Below are 24,276 nucleotides of genomic sequence, written 5' to 3' on the forward strand. Positions count from 1 at the left end.
GCTGACCTCCTGCATTTGCTGGGGTTTTCCATCAACGTGCCAAAGTCACACCTGATTCCCTCTCAGAAGCTCCTCTTCATCGGAGCGGTTCTGGACACGACACAGTTTCGGGTCTATCTTTCCGAAGAGCGAGCCCAGGATATTCGGGCTATGATTCCGATCTTTCAGCCTTTATCCCTGGTTTCAGTCATCATGCTGGTGGACCATGCCAAATGGCATATGCGGGCTCTGCAGTGGGACCTGAAGTTCCAGTGTGCCCAACATCAGGGGAACCTCCTGCATGCATCCAGATCTCGGAGGGCACTGCACACCAATTGCAGTGGTGGCTAACGAACCAGGATTGGGTTGACGGAAGATCCCTCTCCCTTCCTTAACCAGAGGTGACCAATGCATCACTTCTGGAAGGGACGGCCACATGGGGGAGGTGGAGATCAGAGGCCTTTGGTCTCTGGCGGAGTCCAGGCTCCATATCAACCTTCTGGAGCTTCGGGCGATTCGTCTTGCACTTAAAGCATTCCTTCCCTCTGTCCTGGGAGGAGTAGCGCAGGTGTTCATGAACAACATCACTGCCATATGGTACTGCAACAAACAGAGAGGGGTGGGGTCATGGACCCTAAGTCAGGTGGCCCTCCCCCTCTGGGCATGGCTGGAACATCAGGGCATAACCCTGATGGTTCAACACCTGGCTGGTACCCTAATTGCTAGGGCGGACTAACTCACCTGCAGGTACCTGATGTATCACGAATGGCGTCTTCACTCGGAGGTGGTGCAATGTGTCTCTTCCAGCAGTCAGGAGAGCCTTGGTTAGATCGATTCACCACCGAAGAGAAAGCACAATGTCAGCCGTTCTGCGCGTTGGAATGTCCAAGGCGGCACTCGCTAAGGGGCGCTTTTTATCACGAGTGGAGTTGCGGTCTTCTATACGCCTATCCGCCTATATTACTTCTGCCTAGAGTGCTTAAGGAGATCAAGCGTGACTGGGCCCAAGTCATTCTTGTGGCTCTGGATTGGGCATGAAGAGTCTGGTATCCCGAGCTGCTCAACATGGCCATCGGTCCTCTGATCCGATTGCCTCTTCGGGGGATCTTCTTTCACAGCAGCTGGGGACTGTCCTCCACCGAACCTTTCCAGCCTCCACCTACTTCCGTGGAGATTGAGCAGTGGCAGTTGACGCCGTTTGACCTGCCTCCCGAAGTCTGCGATGTTCTCTTGGCAGCCAGGTGTCCCTCTACCAAAACAGTATACACCTGCTGATGGAACAAATTTGTGGCATGGTGCACAGCAAAGGCTGTGGATCCCCTTTCTGCCCCTCTTTTTGAGGTTTTCTTGTTCCTCCTTTCTTTGGCACAGCAGGGCTCTGCTCCGGGCACTTTAAAGAGCTACCTCTCGGCCATTTCAGCCTTCCTTAGGCTTCCTGATCAGCCTTCTCTTTTCAAGTCCCCTATTGTAAATAGATTCCTGGGGTGCATTACTCATATTTTTCCTCCTGTTCCTTTTGTAATGCCCCAATGGGACTTGAACTTGGTTCTTACATATTTTATATGTGCTCCCTTTGAGCCGCTACATAACTGTCCTCTCAGACTTCTCACTTTGAAAACTGCCTTTCTGGTGGCCATCACCTCTGCACGGAGGGTGAGTGAGTTCCAAGCTCTTTCTTCCAAGCCTCCCTTTCTGGCTGTCCATCCGGACAAGGTCGTCCTTAGAACTAGACCTTCTTTTCTTCCCAAGGTGGTTACTTCTTTCCACAGTGGCCAAACCATCACTTTGGCCACCTTTTTTACACCTCTGCATCCTTCGAGAGAGGCTCCATGGTCTGGATCCAAAATATGCTCTTTCCTTCTACTTGGATTACACCAAACAATTCCGGGTGGACGACCAGCTCTTTGTTGGTTACGTGGGCGCTAAGAAAGGTCGGGCCGTGCCCAAACTGCCCATCTCCAGGTGGGTCATTCTGTGCATCAAAGTTTGCTATTCTTTGGCAAAGAAGGAGCCTTCAGTAGGGCTGCGCGATCATTCCACCAGGGCGAATGCAGCTACTACTGCTTTGGGATGAGGAGTCCCCCTAAATGACATCTGTCAGGCAGCTACATGGGCATCACTGAACACATTCAACAAACAATTCTGCCTGGACAGCCAAGTCCAGAGAGACGGCTTCTTTGGCCGTTCTGTTCTCCAGGACTTTTTGGTGTGAACTTAGTTCGCGGACCCACCTCCTGGATTGGTATTGCTGGGGTATCTATTCTAAGGTAAGGAATCTATAACTAACAGTTTCTTTCAGATGAACAAGTAAGTTACTTTCTGTAATGATATATCTGTAAGAAACATGGGTTAGTTATAGATTCCTTACCGCCCCACCCATCCTCCCCATTCTGCAAACTGACTTCTAGGGTTAAGGGTTTCCTTTCAGGGCGCTAGTTTTGTGCACCAGTGGTCAGTGTCTTGCATGGATCTGCGCTCTGGTGTGGAAAGTTATGTACAAAACTGATGTCAGCGCGCGAGGGCAAAATCTAAGTAGCTACTGCGACGTCATCCCTGCGAACAGGATGCCGACGACGAACGCGGAGTCAACCAACGCCCTCTTCTGACGCGCAGGGGTACTGCTGATGAAAAAACTTTCCGGATCCAGTCTGATGCCTTGGGGTAATTCTAAGGTAAGGAATCTATAACTAACCTATGTTTCATACAGATATATTATTACCGAAGGTAAGTAACTTGTTTTTCAGGCCATTTTTAGACTGCCGCTGCAGCAGGATCCTTGATTCCAGCAGAGGCTGCAGTCTTATAGCTGTCCCACCGCCACACTTATAATATGGTAGGCGGGCCACTGTGGTGGTGATGGTCAGGCTGCTCGTTGCCGTACTTGTAATAAGCCCCTTAATATGTTTATAAGGCCCCTTAGACTCTGGTCTGCAAGAAGCTCATAAATCGATCTCGTGCAGCGGAAGCATAGAAGGAAGGGAGGGTTGGAGAGAATTGGAGATGATGAGAAAAAAGAAGAGAGGATGAATGAATAAAGATATGGATGGAAAAGAAAATGCAAGAATGGATGTAGAAGGATGGAAAGAGGATGGCTGGAGAGATGGATGGAAGGAGAGGAGGATGAAGGGATGGGTGGAGGGAAGGGTGGAAGTTGGACGGATGAAGAAAGCAATGAATTGATGGAGAGAAAAGAGTGGTGTTGAAAGGAAAGAAGACAGGTTAGGTAGATGGAGTGAAGGAATTTTGAAGAATTGGATGGATGAAAATCAAGAAAAAATGATGCATGATGGATGATGAGAAGGGGGTAGAGAAGAATAAACAGAGAAAAGACGAGGAAGAAGGACAAAAGACTGAAAGAGGGATAGAGAAAAAGAAAGAAGAACATCTATGACTTTCAGAACTTCCTCTGGAAGCAATCTCTCAAACAGCTGCAGGGTTTGTTTGCCTCGCCTGCTTGATCAGCGCTATTTAAGACATGGCTCAAAGTAGAGGATATTCTATTTTTATGGCTACTCTCTTACTGACCACCCTAAACTCAGGGGCCGGCCTGACGTAATTTCTTCCTGCATTACGATCCCCTAATAGAGGATCGGGGAAGATGGTCTTACCCTTGGACTGAGACAGAAGGTTAGCAGTTGCGAACATCTGTTTTTGACAGATGTCTCTTTCCCCCTTCGTCTAAAACTGACAGCTGGTCTCTGAGGGTTCGGGCCTACATTCAAAACCCTGTTCCCTGACCAAAGTCGTGTCCTTTTGCAAGGTCCCCAGCAGTGTTTGCACTGACTAAGACCCACATCCAGCTGGCAGATTCACCCCCAGACAGCTACTTTGATGTTTAATTTATTTATTGAAAAGTGCGCAGAAATAAAAGGAAAAAAAGGAGCCTGCCAAGGGACATCTTTGGCACTCCTCAAGTTGGGCCGCTTCCTGGGGTTGGATCCACTTACTTCATTGATGATTAATTTGTTTCTGATGTGGCAGGGTGGCAGCTGCCAGTTTGTACGTCACTGTTTTCCCCAATCTACGCCTATGGGGAAATACGTTGACACATGAGCGATTCAGTTCTAGTATAAACCTGGCTCAGTATCACTTATCCGTAGTTAATTATTTTTGCAAGATTGTATGAATGTGCATTTTAAAACAAGTGACAGTCTCCATAAAATATTTTTTTAAAGAATTCAATATTTTAAAATACCTGATTTCTATTGTATCTTTTCTGTTGATGCTCACTTCCTTGTGTTCTCCAGCCCTATAGAGGCATGGTGGATGGGGAAGAAGAGGAAAGCACAGCTGTGCTCAATTTTAAACTTGGCAGTAGCACACTAAATAAAATACCACTGTGGTAGGTTACTTCCCTCATCAAGTCAGTGGCTGTCAGACCGTTGTTTTCATTGAGTCTGTCTTGTTTGATGATGAAAATGGATTACATATGTCAGACCCTGTTGGAGAGCCATGGGCCAGGCAGGGGCTCGGTGTCCACAGCCATAGGATGTGGGGTCGTTTGGATCAGCAGTCCCAGAGGGCCTATCCTACTTTAGCTCTGCAAACTGGGCCAAGTACAGCCCTTTCAGCAGTTGACTGTCAGTGGTGGCAATGGTGAGCAGTCACCGGCTTCTCAGGGAAGTTCGTGTGGGGTTGCTCAGCAATCAACACCATACACAGCTCCGCAATAAGATAATTGCCAAGCCCAATGCTGCAAGTCCTTTATTACAGAGGATGTCATGAAAAGCATATTCTGACATTCGAAATATACCTTTATGTTTAAAAAACACAGCCACAAATATTTTGCAACAAGGACAAATGTGACAGTAATTCTTTTCTGGCTTACTTAATTAGTCACAAACAAGCTGCATTTTAAAATGTTACAGGGTTAAGGCATATGTTGCAGAGATCTTTGTGTACCCAGCAATTTACATGAGATATTAATAACTGTAAGCTAACTCTCGTGTGGTTAATGCACTTGCTGGAGTGCTTTGCGTTTTGTCTAGTTTTTTCTCATAAAGGAGCCGCAAATCTTCAGAACTACACGTCCCATCTCAACATGGGGCCAGAGAGAAGGCCCCTTTCTCAATTGACAGCACCTGTGCAGACTGGCAGCGCTATATAGCGCAGTGCAGAGTCCCGTTGTGGGGAGAGCTAACAAATCTTCAGGACTACATGTCCCATCTTGCCACAGGGTCAGGGAAAGCGCCCTTTTCTCCATTGCCCGCACCTCTGCGGAGTGGGGACCGAAAACGCTATATATCACCATGTACCTGGGTCAAGTGCGGGCATGTCAGCGCCAGGAAAGCCGAGGCGGGGCAAACTACATCCCCCCCCCCCCCCTGGGTCCCCCGGACATTTTTAGGTCGCGCGTGGCGTACTGCGCACATGTGCAGTCGAGCTTGGGAGATGTTATGTTTTTAAGAGAACTTCCCTAGCGAGGGTTAAGCCCCACCCTTCTTCTCCATTGGCTGGCCTCCTAAACGGTGGCCAGCCATTGGAGAAGAGGTCCTAGTGACGTTCTCCTTTCTCGCTAAGCTCCGTCCTTTTCAGACTGGGTTCCTTGCCTTACCTTTGTGGCAAAAGCTTTCTTATCTTCTTTATGGGTTCAGATGGCCCCATAAAGAAGATAAGGAACCTTTTACCACAGCATTAAGTCGGGGCCGCCCAGTCTGAAGAGGACGGGGCTAAAAGAGAAATGTGCCACCACACTGCTTGGATTTACCAATGTTTGTTGTGAGTTTCAGTGCCTGCACTGTTGAATGATCCTTGCTTTTACGCCTAGCCTACTCCCTGCCTAAACGCATAGTCTGCACAGCGAACACCTCCGTCCAACACTAATACACACCTGTGGCTGTACCAGATATACCCGTCTTGTGCCAGGCCCCAACCTGCACGAACATCCGGTGCTACTTTGTGTCACAACTCCTCAACCATCCGGCAGGAATGGGCGGCACTACGCCCGGCTGCTGCAGCTGCACATCTGGGCGCTACACACACACACACATGTGCTCTCTCAGGGTGGGTGACTCCCACCCCTCCCTACACGCGGGAGCCATGTTTACAGGACGGCTAGGCTTTTAGTCTAGTCTGCATTGTCAAAGGCAAAATATTTCGAATCCTATTGAGGCGTCACTCCGTCAGTATGTATAATTGTGCACGCTCCCTCCCGCTATGATTGTGGTTCACTGATAGATTATCGACGCCCACAATATCCCCATACACAAATATCGATGTAAAAAATATCGACATCCAATATTTATAATGGTAAGCATAAAATCGGAAAAAAATATTGATGTAAAAAATATAGATGTACAACATATCTATTTGTTTTATTTATATACAAATTAATGTTAAATATATTAAAAAATAAAATTAACTTTAAAAAAGTATTTAGATTTAATATACATTTGAACAATTATAAGAAATAAATGTAATTAAAAACATATTTAAACATACATATATAAAATGTAATATATATATCTGTTTACTTTAAAACAATTAATAAAATATTAATTTTAATGTATTTTATAATTTTATAAATATATAAAAATTTACAAATAAATATATATATATATATTTACATACACTTATAACATCTAATAAAAAAACATTATATCATAAATTAAAACATAAAAATATTTCGTAGTCTTTAAACTTGAATTTTGCACTCCATTGAGTGCAACAGTAGGGAAAGTGTTGGATAGCGGAGGAGTAAAAATTAATATTGCCACTACAGTTTGTGCAACAGTAGGGAAAATGTTGGCTAGCCGAGAGGTAAAAATTACTATTCCCACTCCAGTGAGTGCAACAGTGGGGATGGTGTTGGATAGCAGAGGGGTACACATTACTATTCCCACTCCAGTGAGTGCAACAGTAGGGAAAGTGTTGAATAACAAGGGGTAAAAATTACTTTTCCAACTCCAGTGAGTTCAACAGTAGGGAAAGTGTTGGATAGCGGAGAAGTAACAATTACTATTCCCACTCCAGTTAGTGCAACAATAGGGAAAGTGTTAGATAGCAGAGAGGTAACATTTTTTATTTCCACTGGAGTCATTTCAAAATAAAAAAAACTAAATATCAACAACTCAAAAATTAAAAAGAAAACTATAACATATATAAAAATATTAAATATTACAAAAGATGGAAACAGATTATAATGTTACAAAGATCTAACAAATACCTCGAAAGATTATTTACAAACAAAAAACATTTTTCATAGTAATTATTTATAAACAAAAATATTAAATATTATATAAATGTAATCAATTTTATTTCGTATCCTATAACACCACACAATTCACATCTAAATAAAAAAATACCTCCATAATAAACATAATTAATTATCAATTAAAGAAATATTATTAATTAAAAATAAATTAAAAAAGATAAAAAATGAATACTCCCCAAACGTAAACCCTATACAACCAAAACCCACACACAAAATAAAAATAAACAATTATCATAAATATTTATCAATTGATGAATTAATATTAATAATCAGCTAATTATTAATTAATTAAACATAAATTACTCCACCTTACCCAATTAAATAAATATCAATTAACAACTTATTAATTAATTTAAAAGAATTTACTTCCCCCCCTTTACCACTATAAACCCCACAGCTCAAATCTAAAATTAATTAAACCATTGCTATATTTACATATTGATTAATTAATTAGCATTAATTAACAAAGAATTTTTTTTTTAATTGGTTTTATTTCAGCAAACAGTCAGATATTATACAGAAAATGCGACAGACTTATCTTTGTACATGATTCAAAGGGAGAAGAAAAGAATGATGTCAATATACAATAAATAAATTCATTTGACAAGTAACTTTTTATTTTTTTTATTTTTTTTATGACACTATCATCTGACACTTTATTATCACAGATTATTTCTGAAATCAGTGAAAAATGTTTTTTTTTTTTAAGTTTTCAATACCTTTATTGGTAATTGTGAGCATAGACACAGCTCAGTGCCTACAACCATAGCATGGCCGGCAGCGCTTTGCAGTAATCATCAGGCATCAAATTATAACTTATAACGAAATGTATATTAACACAGCAAGCCGCCTACAACCACTTCGGGCCGGCCGCGTTTAAACTGTTGTCATTGTAACTGGAATCATCAGTGGTAACAGATATAGTGACCTCGTAGGGACAGAAATGTACATAATAAATCAGATGTGTGGGCCATGCAGTTAGCATTCCACCCTTTTTCCTTTTTCTTTTCTCTTAAACCTCAGTTATTAAATTTGACGTTATTCATCTCCAATACAGTAAGTCCAACAAGGTACAAAATTCCAGAATAATTGCTCAAGTTACAGGACGACAAGTAACTTACATGAACTGATAAATTAAATCCAATTCTGGATTGGTGCCCAGATTTTTAGCCCGAGTCTTTTCTTTATAACACTCTTAGATCTGTAGATGGCCATTTGAAGTTGATATATAGATAACATTTTAGCTTGCCACTGGCTAATAACAGGAGATTCAGAATCAAGCCAATAAGAGGTGATGCAAAAACGAGAAGCTGCCATACAAATAAATAGAAAAACTTCTTCAGCTAATGTCCTGATTCATATTTGATTCGTTTCCAAACCAATAATAACCATTTCCATATTTAGTTTTACAGGAATCCCCAAACTATTAATAATAAAAAATTCAATATCCACAATAAATTGAGAAAGTTTAGAACATTTAAAAAACATGTGACTAGAGTCGGCAGCTATTTCATCACATCTTTTGCATTTGTCCCCATTACTCCCTTTCCATTTTGCCAGCTTGGCCGGTGAGTAATACAAATCAAAAACGGCCATGTGGCACTGAGTGGTATTTGGTGTATGTTGCATTGAGTGCTGTGTAATTATGTGGCGTGTTATTATGTGGCACTGAGTGGGATTTGGAGTGTATGTTGTATTCAGTGGAAACTAGGCCCAGATGTTACAAATTTGTTATTTCCCTCATCACACCTTATGATGTCATGAAGTGGGAATAGTAATTTTTACCCCTACGCTATCCAACGCTTTCCCTACTGTTGTACTCTCTGGAGTGGGAATAGTAATTTTTACCCTCCTGCTATCCAACGCTTTCCCTACTGTTGCACTCTCTGGAGTGGGAATAGTAATTTTGAACCCTTCGCTAACCAGCGTTTTCCCTACTGTTGCACTCTCTGGAGTGGGAATAGTAATTTTTATCCTCCCGCTATCCAATGCTTTCCCTACTGTTGCACTCTCTGGAGTGGGAATAGTAATTTTCACCCTTACGCTATCCAACGCTTTCCCTACTGTTGCACTCTCTGGAGTGGGAATAGTAATTTTTACCCTTACGTTGTCCAACGCTTTCCCTACTGTTGCACTCTCTGAAGTGGGAATAGTCATTTTTACCCCTACGCTATCCAACGCTTTCCCCACTGTTGCACTCACTGGAGTGGGAATAGTAATTTTTGTACCCCTACGCTATCCAACGCTTTCCCTACTGTTGCACTCTCTGGAGTGGGAATAGTAATTTTTACCCCTACGCTATCCAATGCTTTCCCTACTGTTGCACTCACTGGAGTGGGAATAGTAACTTTTTACCCTCCCGCTATCCAACGCTTTCCCTACTGTTGAACTCTCTGGAGTGGGAAAAGTAATTTTTACCCTCCTGCTATCCAACGCTTTCCCTACTGTTGCACTCTCTGGAGTGGGAATAGTAATTTTGAACCCTACGCTATCCACCGTTTTCCCTACTGTTGCACTCTCTGGAGTGGGAATAGTAATTTTTATCCTCCCGCTATCCAATGCTTTCCCTACTGTTGCACTCTCTGGAGTGGGAATAGTAATTTTTACCCTTACGCTATCCAACGCTTTCCCTACTGTTGCACTCTCTGGAGTCGGAATAGTAATTTTTACCCTTACGCTGTCCAACGCCTTCCCTACTGTTGCACTCTCTGAAATGGGAATAGTCATTTTTACCCCTACGCTATCCAACGCTTTCCCCACTGTTGCACTCACTGGAGTGGGAATAGTAATTTTTACCCCTACGCTATCCAACGCTTTCCCTACTGTTGCACTCTCTGGAGTGGGAATAGTAATTTTTACCCCTACGCTATCCAACGCTTTCCCTACTGTTGCACTCACTGGAGTGGGAATAGTAACTTTTTACCCTCCCGCTATCCAACGCTTTCCTACTGTTGAACTCTCTGGAGTGGGAAAAGTAATTTTTACCCTCCTGCTATCCAACGCTTTCCATACTGTTGCACTCTCTGGAGTGGGAATAGTAATTTTGAACCCTACGCTATCCAACGTTTTCCCTACTGTTGCACTCTCTGGAGTGGGAATAGTAATTTTTATCCTCCCGCTATGTGATGTGATGTGATGTGATGTGAAAAGCACTTGTATAGCGCGGCTTACACCATACGGTTTCTTGGCGCTTTGGCGTGAAGGGGAGAAAGCAATAGCGAGAGAGAGAGAAAAAGAGAAAGAAATGATGAGATCCAGAGGGATTAGTCATAGGCCAAGTGAAAAAGAAAAGTTTTCAGCAAAGACCTGAAGCGATTGTAAGAGGGAGCAAGTCGCAACTCAATGGGTAGAGAGTTCCATAAGGAGGGCGCCAAGAACGAGAACCGGAGACCGCCAAGTCTCTTACGCTTAAATCTCGGGACTTTAAGAAGAGCCAGGTGAGAGGAGCGCAGGTTCCGTGAAGGGACATGCGGGTGCAGTAAGGCAGAGATGAAGGACGGGCCAGTACCCAATAGGGTTTTGAACATCGTACAGCCTAGCTTAAATTTACAGCGCTCGGACACCGGGAGCCAGTGAAGTGATTTTAACAAAGGACGGACATGGTGGTGCCTGGGCTAGTGATATATTAGGCGGGCAGCCTGGTTTTGAACCAGCTGGAGTTTTTTGAGCTGGTAGGCTGGGATCCCGACGTACAGAGAGTTGGCGTAGTCCACCCTAGAGATGACTAACGCCAACAAGGCCAGGGTAAGGGCTTCCGTAGTTAGGAAGCGGGCAATCTTCTTAATTTTCCTCAGCTGATAAAAGCTGGAAGACACCGTGGCACTGATCTGAGCCTTCATTGTTAGATCCTGACTAATAATGACTCCTAGACTTTTGGCCGTTTTAGCGGGCACCAGAGCAGCGCCCAGACTAGACGGCCAATAGGTGGAGTTCCAGGGATTGGAGAGGCCCCCGACAAGAACCAGTTCGGTCTTGTCGGGGTTGAGCTTTAGTTGGTTGGCCCCCATCCAATTGCTAATATGGCAGAGGATGGTTTGAAAGTCAAGGACTGACTGGTGCGAGGAATCAATATTAAACACCAGCTGAATGTCGTCCGCATAGTTGAATGCAGTGACATTCATGCCACGCAGAGACCGAATCAAAGGGGTAAGATATAAGTTAAAAAGAAGAGGGGATAAGGAAGAGCCCTGCGGGACTCCACAGGTCAGCCCAACTCTGTCGGCCGAGAAGTGGGAGAGTCGCACCGCCTGATGCCGATCGGTCAGCAATGAACGAACCCACCCTAGGGCCGTGCCCCGGATGCCAGCCTCCCTGACACGGCCGACCAAAATATCATGGTCGACCGTGTCTAAAGCGGCCGACAAATCCAGGAGCACTAGGGCCTGGCTGATGTTCGAGTCAGCGCCCCTGCGTAGTTCTTCCATGACAGAAAGAATGACTGCTTCTGTCGAGTGGGCAGGCCTGAACCCAGCCTGTTGAGAATCCAAAAAATGAGATTGTTCAACAAACGAGCTCAGGGTATTGGCCACGTGAGACTCAAGGACTTTACTAAGGAAAGGGAGAAGAGATATGGGGCGGAAGTTGCTCATGACCGCTTTCCCTACTGTTGCACTCACTGGAGTGGGAATAGTAACTTTTTACCCTCCCGCTATCCAACGCTTTCCCTACTGTTGAACTCTCTGGAGTGGGAAAAGTAATTTTTACCCTCCTGCTATCCAACGCTTTCCCTACTGTTGCACTCTCTGGAGTGGGAATAGTAATTTTGAACCCTACGCTATCCAACGTTTTCCCTACTGTTGCACTCTCTGGAGTGGGAATAGTAATTTTTATCCTCCCGCTATCCAATGCTTTCCCTACTGTTGCACTCTCTGGAGTGGGAATAGTAATTTTTACCCTTACGCTATCCAACGCTTTCCCTACTGTTGCACTCTCTGGAGTGGGAATAGTCATTTTGACCCCTACGCTATCCAACGCTTTCCCTACTGTTGCACTCTCTGGAGTGGGAATAGTCATTTTTACCCCTACGCCATCCAACGCTTTCCCTACTGTTGCACTGGCTGGAGTGGGAATAGTAATTTGTGCCCCTACGCTATCCAACATTTTCTCTACTGTTGCACTCACTGGAGTGCTAATAGTAAATTTTACTCTTTCCGCTATCCTATGGTAAAAATATTTTATATTTTTCATTAATATTACGTTCATATATATATATATATATATGTATTAATAAATCAATGTGTATATTTTTTAAGTTACATTAATTATTTAATAATTTTAATGTTGTTTAAGTATTTTAAGTATGTTTAAGTTAATTATATTTATTATTTCATTAATTTTTAATTACTTTAAAGCATTAAAAAAAATTGATATTTTGACTATCTATATTTTATACAACGATATTTTTGATTCGATATTTTTGTACATACCTGTTTGGAGATAGGAAGTCGATATTTTTGTATTCTATATTTTTTGCTCGATATTTAGGTAGTTCTATATGTGTGTCATCGATATTGTTTCAGTGATCCCTGGTGGACCCCACGGGTTTAGTGCCAGCTTAACCATTGTCTGCCACCGCCAGTTCCATTGCCACCTCCCCGTTGCCCCCTAACCTGTTGTCCGGTCCGTTCCCCTAAGAGGGGAGCAGTGTCCTTCGCTGCAGGCACCTCTAACCCTGCCCCTGTTACCCCTGCTTCCCTGAGTGAGGAAGCGTATGACCTCCTGAGGACTATTTCCGTGGTCAGATTGCACTTCTGAGTGCCATCCTGGGGCAAGGCAACCAGCTGACATAGATGGCGGCCTTCCTGGAATGCATTATCAGTGGAATGTCTGGCTTACAAAGACTTTTCCAGGCTCTGGCCTCCTCCCTCACAGCAGCAGTCTACCACCCATTCCAACCGTCCACCCCACCTCTTGCCTGTTCCCCATCCAAATTCCCTATTACCATGCCTGTCCCGAGCATGCACACACACACACACACACACACACACACACAAGCTTCATCAGACCCAAACAAAAAAACACAAAAAACACAGGCATTGAACAATTCACCAGACACACATACCCCTCATCACTGCCACCACACCCATATCGCCACACACCACTCTAACACACACAGATCCCTCCATCATACCCATACCCCTAGACACTACACCAACAGCAACAGACCCCTCAACAAAACCCAGACACAACAACCACAGACCCCTTTACAACACCTATACCCCCATACAACACACCAACAGCCACAGATCCCTCATAACACCCAGCATTTATGCAAACACTACAACAGTCACAAACTTCTTCTCAGCACCCAGCATACACACAGACACTACAGCAAAAGCCACAGACGCCTCCACAACACCCAGCATACATGCAGACACCACAGCAACAGCTACAAATCCCTCTACAACACACAACCAAAAAAGACAAACACTTTCAGTGACTCACACAACAGACACCGACACAATGCACAGTTCAAACAGCACACACACCTCTCACTTCCACTTCCTCCACTCCCAAACCCAACTCCATCCTGATCATCTTACCCATTTTCCCAGTGAATATGTGTTGTTTGCCCTTACCCATAGTCCTGTAGAAACTGACCCCCCACCCCCAAAGTCTCAAAAACCTCTCCCAAAGCACAGCACATCCCTTCCACATCCCACTCCACCCCTGAGAAACCTAATCCTCACCCCACCCAACTATACTTGCTGAAAGACCCCCCAAAAACACAAAATCCCCCCCAAACACCAACAAATCCATTTTATCCAGAGTGGGGTCCACCACCACTGTAGATTGTCACAAAATACAAATAGCTTTTGTGGCTGAATCCTGGACTGCTGATGACTCGGACCGGATCTGGTTAAAGCTACACAGCCTGTTTTTATATGCCACACCTTGAACAGGCCCGATAGAAGGGGTGGCTTTCAACCATAACTCTTTGATGGCTACATTTGATTTGATTCCGATTGACTCTTGTGAAGCTCTTTCATATTTTTACTCTGACCATCACTGCTTCAGGGAAGTTCAACTTTATAGACCTCCTGGCCCAAAGAAGCTGTTTTTAACAGATATCAGCTCCCTAGTAGAAAGTTAGCTTTGCTTCAATCATTTTGCCATACTCAGGGATTTCAATTTTCATCTGGAATCCCTCCAGGATACAGATTCAGTTGTGTTGAGGGATGCTTTCGATGGGTACAAGATTAACTCATCTAGTTCTAGATCCTACCCATGAGGCAGGTCACAACCTAGACTGCATTTTTTCTAATCACCCTCACCTGCGTTACTTAATAGTACTGCCCCTCAGCTGGTCAGATCACTCAGCAGTCTTGTTCGAAGGGACGCTTCCAGGAAGGCTACATGACAACAATGCCCCAGAAAAGGCAATGGCATCGCAGGCATGGAACAAAATCGACTGACCTCTCCTTGGAGACCTCCTTGCTTCCATGATCGCTCCTCTGCCCACTGACTTAGAGGCGGCCATGTCTTTGTATACAGGCTGGGTAGATTCTGCCTGCAGAGCCTTGGCTCCTGTAATAACAATTAAACCAAAATGACGACATCCGACATCCCCTTAGTACTCTGAAAAAAACATTGTTGCAAACACCAAGAACGTGGGGCATATCAACAAGGGGGCGTTAAAAAATGATTGCCACTTTTGTGGCCGTTTTCAGACGAAAAGCGGCGATAATTCTAACGCCCTATTAGCAAGGACATGCTAACGTGTGAATCCATGCTTCTTCGACCTTTCCCTCAACGCCCAGCTTTGCATCTCTAATGAGATGCAAAGTGGGCGTTCCTCCCCAGGATAACGGGAGAAATGTTGCTTCAATAATTTTGCCGTACTCAGGGATTTCAATTTTCATCTGGAATCCCTACAGGATACGGGTTCAATTGGGTTGAGGGATGCTTTCAATGGGTACAAGATTAACTCATCTAGTTCTAGATCCTACCCATTATGCAGGTCACACCCTAGACTGCATTTTTAGTACTGCCCCTCAGTTGGTCAGATCACTCAGTAGTCTTGTTCGAAGGGACGCTTCCAGGAAGGCTATATGACAACAATGCCCCAGAAAAGGCATTGGCATCGCAGGCATGGAACAAAATCGACTGACCTCTCCTTGGAGACCTCCTTGCTTCCATGATCGCTCCTCTGCCCACTGACTTAGAGGCGGCCACGTCTTTGTATACAGGCTGGGTTGATTCTGCCTGCAGAGTCTTGGCTCCTGTAATAACAATTAAACCAAAATGACGACAGCCGACATCCCCTTAATACTTAATCCTCTCTCTCATAAGCAAACTCTGTATTTACTTCTGACGGTCAAATCCGGCTCCCCGCATGATCCCTACCCCGTTTCAATTATTAACTGGCCTCACAACCAGTAGCAGAGATTCTCACTTCAATTTTAAATGCCATGTTTACTTTCACCTATTTTCCCAAAGTTTGTAATACAGCCTCCATTCTACCTTTACTCAAAACACCCAATCTTGACACAAAATACCCTAATAACTTTTGGCCTATCTCTCGGCTACCCTTCCCGGCAAAATTGGTGGAGAGAGCTATGAATGCCCAATTCACAAGATTTATTCAAGAAAATGACATTTTAGACCCCACACAATATGGAGCCCAGAGCACAGAGTCAGCACTCATCAAGTCCACTGAAGAAGTCAAGGAGGCACTTGATAAGGGAATTTGATATTGTTAGATCTCTCTGCAGCCTTCGACACAGTCCATCAGGATCTTCTAATGGACAGGCTGTCTGTCTGCATGTGGCATTCAGGGGTCAGCCGGGAAGTTACTGCATTACTGCGTTCCTTCATGACTGATAGAAAGCAAACGGTGGCCTTAGATTTATTCACTTCCAAATCTTTCTCGCTTCCTTGTGGGGTTCCACAGGGTTCCTCCCTTAGCCCAACCCTTTTCAATCTTTATATTTCTTTCCAGGCCATTTTGATTAGAAACTTTTTGTTTTCATCTTACTTCATACGCAGATGACACTCAAATAGTGATCTCAGCTGCCTAGCCGGGAGGCAGAAATAGGTCAGAAATTCCATGACTGCATGAGGGCAGTAAATATTTGGATGATGAAAAATTGCTTAAAACTTCATTCCAGTAAGACCGAGGTGATCATCTTTGGTAACAACGCAAACGTTTGGTTTGGTCCCCGAGATGGTGGGCGGAAGAATTAGGGACCCTTCCAACTCATTAGGAAAGATTAGAATCTGGGCATGGTAGTGGATAACAAGCTCACCTTTGGAGAGCAAGTGAATTCCGTCACCTCCGCTACCTTTCGTACGCTTAGGATGATGAGGAAAATTCTTCATCTCCTGACAGCCGACAAATAGTGATTACCTCCCTGATTTTAACTAAATTAGACTACTGTAATTGCCTATATCTGAGCATTCAGCAGCAACATCTGAACAAACTCCAATGACTTCGAAATGCAGCAGCTAGGCTGCTAACTGGAATTCCCAAATACACATCTGTTAAAAGTGAAATAAGTTAGCTCCACTGGCTGCCAATAAGGCAATGGTTTAGAGTCAAAGCACTCGTCTTTGCCTTTAAAGCTCTCCATGAGATAGGATCTGAACACCTTAGGCAACGTTTTAGCTGGAACACCCCTGCCTGAACCCTGTGCTCTCTTGGAGCAAAGATGATTGCTCTGCCCAAATGTAGGATCTGCTTTCTTTTAGGCAGTCGTTAAAGACCTGACTTTTTAGGAATCAGTAGCTGTGGACCTCCATTCTTCCTGTCTCTGTATGTTGAGCTAAGCGCCAGGACACCTTATGGTAATCATGCACTCTAGAAGTACAATTAACATAACACATCTCACTCCACCTCTGAGAAGCCGGATTCCAACCTTATTAAGCCCAGCCCAAAAAAGCAAAAAAACTAGAAATCCCACCCAATGACCAATCCATCCATTCCAGAATGCATTGCACCAGAGAAACCAGATCCCCACCCCACAAAACCCAGCCCAAAGACTTAAAAGCCCCAAACAACCCCTCCCTTGACCAAACCCATCCCTCCCTAAACCGCAGCCAACGTCTTCCCAAGTACCATCTTCGAGGTGCCCGCTCTGCCCAATGGATGCCCCTTTGCAAGTAGGTTCCCAGCAGTGTAAGGAACGGAACGTTTGGTGGCACAGCACTGTGCTGTGGCATATGGCTACACTATGGACTGGCCATTGGCTTTTGTTTGACATCATGTTTTGACATACTGTCATAAAAACTTTTCATAGTTTGGAAGACATTTGTCCTGTAATTACTTTTCTAACTATTTGATGTGATTTTATAGTTAGTGATGTGTTACAACAGTTGTGTTTGTTTTATCCCTAATTGCTGATCCAGTTGAAGTGGTTAGTATGATCTGAACTTGGACACAGTAAAGGAGTTACACAAGACAAGGGGAAATGTTGGATGAATGTCTATGTAGTATGAAATTCAATTATTTCAGCTTGGTTTGGCCATTTAGGTTCCCGATTGTGATATAGGTTAGATATGTGTTTGATGTGTTCAAGTCAGATATGTGTTTGTCCACACAAGGAGGATGTTAAATGGTTATACTTCAGTGGACTTTGCATGGATATTAGTGGAATTTGCAAAGTTTTTAGCTCTTCGCACTCCGTTTGGAGCGCAAAGTTTGACAAAACTCTGGCACCCAGAGCAGAGTTTTCCGGTGCCAACTGGATTTTGCCTGACCGTGTCATAAGGTATTATGGGACAGGCTTTCCTTCACGCAGTGCGATATGTGCATTGCAGTTCTCATACTGTCCTTGGAGTCAGTGATTAGAAGTTCCCGCAGTGAATCCAAACCAAGATGGGACATTGGATACTTTTTAGTTCCCAGCGCAGTGTGCACTGTAGACAGAGCCGGAGTCAGTCGGCAGAGAGGAGGCTAAGAGGCTGGTTGGCTCATCCGCCGAGGATAACCAGGTTTACTAAGGTAAGGTAACTGGGAAACTAGTGCAATAACGCGGGGGTGGACCAGTGTATCACGTGGGCTACTACTACAAACTACAATTTGTGTCTTTAAGGCAGATACAGTGTGCACGCCCATCCATACCGTAATGTGAAAGACGACTGCCATATATTACCCAGTATTCCAGACGCATTTTTACCTCAACTGCGCCATCTACCAGCAGCATGTAGTACTATTGTAGCTCTTCACGTAGTTAATATTTTACGAGCAAGCAAGGACTGCATTAATTGAAGGTCTACATACTACTACAATCTTGGTTCAAGTTATTATGCCAGGGCACGAAACTCCGTGGCCCAATGGATATATGTTTATTTTTATGTGTGTACGTTACACCTACTTTATCGAGATGTGTGACAAATGCTTTGCTTTCTTTCATAGCTTGCACTTAAACATTGCCTACGCATGTATGGCACTTGGTTATGCTATTGGTTGTCTCTGATATACTTCAATCCACAGGTCCTATTCACATGTAGGTTTTCAGGCATGTGAAAAACATTCTGTGCTCTAGGGCCTCAGCCTTTCAGTGTTCCCCCTGGTAGAGGCATACCTATTCTGCAGAAAGTATTTCCATTGTGCCCTTAGAATGCTTCTCACTCATTGGGTGAGAGTCCAATACAAAGCTGTAGCAGAGAAGATTTATTTCAATTTCATGACACAACTATACAGATGTATGTTTGATATCAAAACAGGCCCTTGGATGTGTGCAATGTGAGGGTGTCACAGCGATTAGGAAGTGTGATATTGATGAGGAGGTGCTGTTGTGTGACACAATTTAATGCACACATCACTATCACTGATTATGAGTTGTGAACACATGTCCATTTTTGCACAGGGGGCCTGTGCAGTGTCTTTGGCCAAGGAGAGCCTCATACAGATGTATTTGGATTATACATTTAAAACAATCCCTAACAGGGTCACACAAAATATGTTTGACAAAAGGACCCCAACTCCATTGCCAGGTTCATGGCAGGGCATCGTTTTGCTGAGGAGTCTATGGAAGCAGGTAGTACGATGACTTCCTGTCAGATGCGTCTGTGACGACGTAGGTTTTGGACGTGAACAAGCAGGTACAGCAGCAGCACGTTGTGTACGATTGGCTCCATGGTGGAACAGGACGTGTAGAGGTGAGTTTCGTCCTTATACACTTCCCTTTCCCCCAGCTATGGTGTGGTGGGGCCTCCACGTTCACGTCAGCTGTAAGGTACCTCGTAATTGGCCCGGCAATTATGCTGGCGGTCTAAGCCTCTAACAGTCTTGTTGACCGATGTCGACTGGGTCGGATTTGCCTGGCGGTGGTGAGACGACTGCGATGGTCCTTCGTCTATGTAAAAGCATGCCTCATAATACGGCGGTCAGACCACCAGCGCAGAGCGGTCGATCCACCGCCGCAGCAGTCCCAAGGCCTTCAAATCCATAATTGGGTCTATATATTTTGGAAGGCTCTACCGTGCATTTGCAAATCTTTCTTTTTTCCAGTATTTATTTGTGGTACTTTTAGGAAAAATTTGTGTGTGCTGTTCAACCATTTCCTCGTTTGTGTATAGTGTATTTTTGTCTGTCATATCTTCCCTAGCTAGGGTTGCCATCTGCATTTTTTTAACCACCATGACCAGTATTTGAAGTCCTAGGTGGTACAAAATATAGTTAAATAGTCAATATTTTTTCACCTTATCTGTACATAGTTTAAACAATAAACATTTTTAAAAAAGCATTACAAATGTGTTCTAGAGCTGCCTTAATGATCCCTGGCTGATTATAAAATTACACAAAGACGTAAAAGCCATGTTAAAAATGAATAAAGGCCATTTTATATAAATTATATTTATGTCCCACTCTATTACAAACATAGCATTGGGAGGAACTAACCTAGCTCAAACGGAATCCAGTCATAGTTCTTTTACATGGGGTAATAAGGACTGAATATCTAAGTGCTAAATTGGCACCCACAGGTCTCCTTGTTAGTAATGAACCTATAATGTTTTTGGAGGACAAACAATTTTAAGAAATTGGTCTCTGATTGCATGGTGCTGTACGTGTGATTGGATCATTTTAATTAGTATATGTTCACAGGAAAATGCAAAGATCACATGGGACCAAAGGTACTTGAGTAATTCTAGAGACAATGGCCCCTTAACAAAAATGAAATACAGACGTTCTGGATACAATAATCAGTTCCATAAACAGATTCAATGATCAAAGTTTTCAATTTCAAACAAAAATGTGATTTACCCCAGGAAGAATAATTTCAAAAACAAAGATCAAGAGAGCAAAAATACAATGAACTGAAACAAACAACAAACAAAAAAACAATAATGCACAGAAAACCAGGTGTTAAAAACTGACAACAAAAAACATATAGACATATACAGGCAAGCAAATAGTGACCAACATTAATATAACACCTTTAGGTCACGCCTTATTCAAAGCAAAACACACCAATGGAGATTATGATGATAAGAGAATGACTTTATTTAACAATGCATTTTATGTGATTTTGATAATAGCATAAGCCCATTTCTCTTCTTTTGGTTTCTCACTATGCAATTGATTGTTTCTCAATTAGACCTATCGATACTAAGGGCCCTTCCAAGATTTGAGCCCCTACACAATTGCACTCTTATGTTATTGACCATCAAAACTGCCTTTTTAGTGGCCCTAACATCGATCAGCAGGGTCAGCAAATTGGAAGCACACTCTGTACATCCTCCTTCTACAAAAATGCAATGAAAATCTCCCACTTGACCTATAATAATGACATATTCCCGGCTGGTGGCAATACCATGGACAGTTGAAAAGGATTTGTACCCTGGGAGACCCTATGGAAGCACTGTTTTTAGACGCAGAGAAGGCGTTTGATAGGGTCTCCTTGTTGTAGTTCTATCTAGGACCCTAATTCGATATTCCTGATTTATGCCCTTATGCGGTTATAATAAATAATATCCTTATAAAGGCATAAGAATCATATCCATATTTAGTCGTAGCCCAGGCAGTCCAAATTAAGCAAGGCTACTTCCCCAGGCTCCTAGAGAGTACAACGAGTTCTCTAAAAAAAAAAAAACCTCCAGCAACCTGGGAATTCCCCATGGCTTTTTCTTTTGATTTGTCCTAGAACTCCTGTGAGCACTGTAAGAATGGCCAGTTCTTAGTGACAGCTTTATTGACGTCTTAAGTCTAACCTTACGTCAAACCCGGCACCTTTCAGGTATAAATATACCAACGTTGCCTTAAGCAAACACACGGTGGTTTGGAGCAGAGCGGCTATCTACTTGCCCGAGAGCCCAGCTGATGCGAGAGCCCACGGACGCCGCCCCTCCCTTTTGACGCAATGAGAGAGACGCTGTCTTTTCTCCTGCCGAGAAATCCAGCTCCGGTGTTCTCAGCCGCCCTCGCGGGTTGCTGGGATATCGAGTCCTGAGAAAGAGATACCAGACCTCCTGCTTTATATTACCCAGGTACCGAGCTGACTAAACCCTTAAAGAGAATTCTTGACTCAGATTCTTGGCAAAACCAACTTAACTTAAACTGCTACTTACTTACTCCTTCCCACGTACTAGGCTTAGGTCAGGTACACCGGGGTAGGGGTATTTAGAAGCACCAGTTGAGTATGTTAGTCAATGTATATATGTATGTATATATATTATCCATTTTAAAGTATCATATGGCTAAGAAACCATATCAATGCTTTTACAGTATTATTTCTTAATACTCCTTTTACTGTACGCACTTTACTTTATACTAAGTATTGCAATTGTGGCAATTCATTTCTCTTGCATGAGAAAGAAGACTGCTCAATAAATAACACCTTTTATTGAAAACGCCTGTCTCTCTTTTCTCTGCACTCTGGTGAAACTAAGTATGCACGATTGACTGAGTAAAATAGCTGTCTATTGTTTTCACACGACTCTAGAGATACACTCTTATTCTGAGGGAGCAAAGTTGTCATGTTTTATGGTTGTCAGAAACTAATCCCTTCTTGTCTAATCAGGAAAGTTAACTCCTTCTTGAACATTCGAGAAAGTTTCTAGTGACCTCTGAGCTAGCTGGCAAAACTAATTAAGTCTAATATAGTCAGTAGAGACCTAGTCGACCTCAGTCCAACGTCTACACTACTGTTTGTATTATTCCAATGCGCAGAGCCTATTGGGAATATAGGAACTACACTACATCCTGGGGTTACTTATGGTCGGTCATGAGGTGGAGTGGCATAGGTGCGGGTTTCATAAAGGCCATACAGACTTTATATAAAGACCCGACGGCCAGGATCAGGGTCAATAGGGGGCACTTAGCAGCGGTTAAGATCAGTAGAGGGACCAGACAGGGCTGTCCTTCATCCCCCCTGTTGTTCGCGCTTTATTTGGACCCGTACCTGCGCAGATTAGAAAGAAACCTAGCGATTCCGGCAATGAATATTAATGGCTGTTTGATTAAAACTCTGGCATACGCTGATGATGTGGCCATTCTGAAACCCAACCTCACAGCTGGTATTAGGGAGGTGGAAGAGGAGGCTCAACTTTTGGACAGGTTTCTGGATACAGCCTCAATAGCTCAAAGACACAGATCATGGAAAATAGATACTCTAGATGTAATGACACTAGGGTTGTTGGGTCAGCGGTATATTTGGGGGTGGTAATATCGGCAAATCTGGATGTGGTTGTAGGAAATAATATGGCGCCATTAATGACACGGTTAAAAGCAGACTTAGAAAAGATGAACAACTTACATTTGTCACTGGTGGGCTGTACTAATGTAATTAAGATGTTGATCCTCCCCAAGTTCCTTTATTTCTTTAGATCTATCCCTTTATTTCTAGAAGCTAGCTGGTTCAAAGCATTGGAGGCAAATTTGAATAGATTCATTTGGGCGCAGGGTAAGACACGTAGGGCTTACAGGTTTATTTCCCTCCCGAGAGAGAGGGGTGGGTGGGGCGCTCCAGATTTTAGACTTTATTATATGGCAGCAGCCTTACAATATATGCAGGGATTAATAAGAGGGGATAGCGTTGATCAAAGAACCACCAGCGCATCTTCGGAAGTGTACACAGCTGTCCTAGGAGCAGAAGTGGGAAACTGTTTTTTAAATTGTATTGAATTTGGATATTTTAAAAGAACAAGGTTCAAGACGGTTGCTGCTGCTATCAAGATTTGGAATTCTTTCTTGAAGAAGTCAAAGCTGGGGAGATATAATAGATACATTAGATTGTATAAAAATAGGTCATTCCCTCCAGCGGTATTTGAAGATTCAACAAGGCAGACTGGGCGTCAAGTGGGATTACACAGATTGGTGATTTTTTTAGCTCAGAGGGGGTGATACAATTCACAGACTTAAGAAATAAGTTTGATGTTGATAACAGAGGCTTTTTTAAGTACCTCCAGATTAGGAGTTTCTTAAGTAGCAAACAGGGAGGGCCTGCTGGATTTGGTAGGAATGAGATTTTGGAGAAAATAAGGTCATCTGGGGATTGTACGATACGATCCTTCTATGCAAGTTTGGTAAAAGGGAAAACTGATGACTTAGAAAAATATGGTAATAAATGGGCGGAGAAACTGGGTGGGAAATAGATTGGTTTCAGGAATCATTGGACTTAGGTCGAACCGCTCTGTGTTCAGCCCCCCTACAGTCCCAACATTACAAAACTCTATATATGCTGTATTTTACACCAGCTAGGATAGCAAAGTTGCGTGGCACCACAGGTATCTTTTGCCCCCGCTGTAATGCCTTGGAAGCAGATATTGTGCACATCTTTGCCACTTGTCCCCAACTGCATACAGTTCTGAGAGATATAGAATGCTTTTTGGGTAGGTCACTGGGTGTTCAATTAATACTTACTTCATCCTGGATCCTCCTAGGGGTTGGCCCAGATGGGGATGCCATGCAGTGGGAATTCATGTTTGTTGCAATGGCAGTGTATAGACTAACTATAGCTAGGTCTTGGCTGGACAAGAATCCTCCAGTTCTGCAAATCTGGATAGCTAATCTGCTGGCTGCATATAATATGGAGAAGAATATTTATGCGCGGAAAGGCAGGAGAGGAAGTATTCTAGGTTTGAGAATATGGGATCCCATAATCAAGTGGAAGGAGGGATTGGGGCTACAGAGAGTCTGACGA

The sequence above is a fragment of the Lissotriton helveticus genome, chromosome 5_1, assembly GCF_964261635.1.
Source record: "Lissotriton helveticus chromosome 5_1, aLisHel1.1, whole genome shotgun sequence".
NCBI classification, from domain to species: Eukaryota; Metazoa; Chordata; class Amphibia; order Caudata; family Salamandridae; genus Lissotriton; species Lissotriton helveticus.